Raw genomic sequence first — 2,585 nt, 5'->3', positions numbered from 1 at the left:
GGAGCAGATAGTAGGTAGGTGGACCTGGCAGTGGGTGGGTTGAGCTGTTAGTGGGAGGGCGGAGCAGGCATTGGATGGCCAGGGAGGGCAGTAAGGAGCAGCAGGTGGGCGGAGCATCCTTTACTGGTGGGTGTGGTCTGTAGCTGTAGAGCGCAGTTCTCTTTTTCTGTGTTTTTGTGTTGGATTATAATGGAAGCTCCGCCCTTCTCTTCCAGGGGGCGGTGACGTTTGATGATGTCGCCGTCTATTTCACAGAGGAGGAATGGCGGACGTTACAGGAAGAGGAGAAGAATTGTGGTGCGGTTTTTGGTCATACTGATCCTCTCTCTTCCTCCGGCAGACCGCCCAGACCTCATCACCAACATTGAGTTAGGATGTGACCCGTACATCACCACGGCCGGGGCCGGCGCCATCCAAGGTGAGAACACATTGCCGTCAGTTGTGCGCCGGGACCGTCCCGCGTGTCCTGTGATAATGAAATGCGTCAGACGCTTCTCATTGCTTTTCACTGACCAGTTCACCCGGAATGAATGTGGATTCACTGCGGGAGAATGTTCCCTCGCATGTCGTCATGTGCGTTTTGTATACAATGTCTCCATATTTCAGGACGTCTCCTGGTTGGCTGTAATGGTTGTTTCTTCTTCTCGTCCTCTGACTCTTCTGCTTCATCTTCCATCAGATTCCTGGCAGGACGAGCGGCCGGCAGCCTCTGACAGAAGCGTATTTCAGGAGGACATTCACAGCACGGTGAGCACCGCATGTGTGCCGCCATTGAAGAGACAGCGGAGGTACCCCAGAGTCAACCCGTTCCGGTGGATCAAGAGACCAAAGAAGAGTAAAAGTCGTTCTCAGCGGACATCAAGAAGGTCGGAGCCCCGAGAGAACGAGGCGTGTCTACCATGGGGGGGTGAAACGGAGGAAGCCGGGGACAGCCGGGAGGGGCGCTCCGCACTGCACACTGAAGGCTCCTCAATCTCTCTACAGACCAGAGAAGAGGAAGTGGAGCAGAGCGTCCCTCAGGCGGAGGTTGGGAAGAGAATAAGTGAAGGTTGTCCACGTTCATGGACAATGTGCATAAGGGACACCAAGTACAAGCCAGATCTGAGGGTGACTCTCATCACGTCACGGGAGCCAGAGGGTGCAGCGGGCAATGGTGAGAGGGCGGCAGACCTTAGGCACCATATACTGCACACAGCAGGGGCTGAGAGACCCATTCTGCCCCCTGGCGGCCACAACCAAGGTATCCGGAGCGATGATGGTCCAGCTCAAAGCTATAGAGATGCTGCAAGTCCTCCTCAGTCTCCAACTAAAGCCACAGGTGACCTGACGGGCGCTGGGAGGTCTGTCCATCCGGATGATGGGAGGCACCCAGGAAAGAAGAGAATGGATTCTGTGTGTGAAGAGATGAAGACGTCTCCACCATGGAGGAGAGCGAAACGCGTCAAGTTCAGTGACACGGTCACCACGTTTATTATTGAACCAGAAGATGCTGAGAGGGGACCCGATGGTGGGATGAAGCTGAGGAGTAAAAGCCATCCGCGTCCTATAATTGTGAGGTCCGCAGGAGAGCCGAGGAACAGAGATGAAGAGCGCATGGTCACGAAGAGTCAGGACTCCGAGCCAGAGAGGAAGACCACCACGGTACATGACACGATGGGAGGAGGAAACCAAGATCTGAAAAGCCAGACTTCCAGGAGATCCATCACCATGAAGAAGAAGACGGAGAAGGTTCAAGGATCTCCACCAAGAGCAGAAAGTGGGACAGACACTGCAGAGCCTCCCCGGTCTACAAGGCCCCAGCTGCAGCCAAAGGGCAGAGATGAAGAGCACATGGTTACAAGGAGTCAGGACTCCAAGCCCAATGTCACACAGCCAGAGAGGAAGACCACCACAGTACGCGACACGACGGGAGGAGGAAGCCAAGGTCTGAAAAGTCACAATTCCAACAAGATGATCCAGAAGACGGAGGAGGTTCCAGGATCTCCGCCATGTGCAGAAAGTGGGAGAGCTGCTACAGGGCCACAGCTGCAGCCAAAGAAGAAGGACGTGGGGACACAGATGGATCTGATCCACAAAGAGGAGAAACCTCAAACAGAGAGTGAGATCCCGCTTACTCCCCCACCGCCAGCTAACGGAGACCAGAGCTTCGTGAAGTCCTATTCTTGCTCCAATTGTGGCAAAACTACCCACTGGACAAAGCTCAACGGCCAGCAGAAGGCCGACGTCAAAATGTCCTCTCTTCATATCTGCAAAATGTGTAGCCGGCAGAGCGATAAAAACAAAGCAGCACTTAGTCCACACATTGACCACAGCACCCAAAATACAACATCCACCAAGTGTGCCGAGTCCGGCGAAGCCATTGTGGCCAGGAGCCCCGCTAGAAAGAAGCCGCATTGTTCCCTTAAGGCCGATTTATCCATCGATGGTCCAACTGCTAAGAAGAAGCAAAAGCAGGAAGTGGAGGATGAGGAAACACCAAGGAACCCAGCCAATCATGATGTCCAGCTGAGGAAGGGTGGGGAGGAGTCACCAAGGAACCCAACCAGTCATAATGTCCAGCTGAAGAAGGGTGGGGAGGAGTCACC

Source organism: Nanorana parkeri, unplaced genomic scaffold, assembly GCF_000935625.1.
Source record: "Nanorana parkeri isolate BGI_ZX_2015 unplaced genomic scaffold, ASM93562v1 scaffold3756, whole genome shotgun sequence".
Classification (NCBI taxonomy): Eukaryota; Metazoa; Chordata; class Amphibia; order Anura; family Dicroglossidae; genus Nanorana; species Nanorana parkeri.
This window is presented reverse-complemented; position numbering follows the sequence as displayed.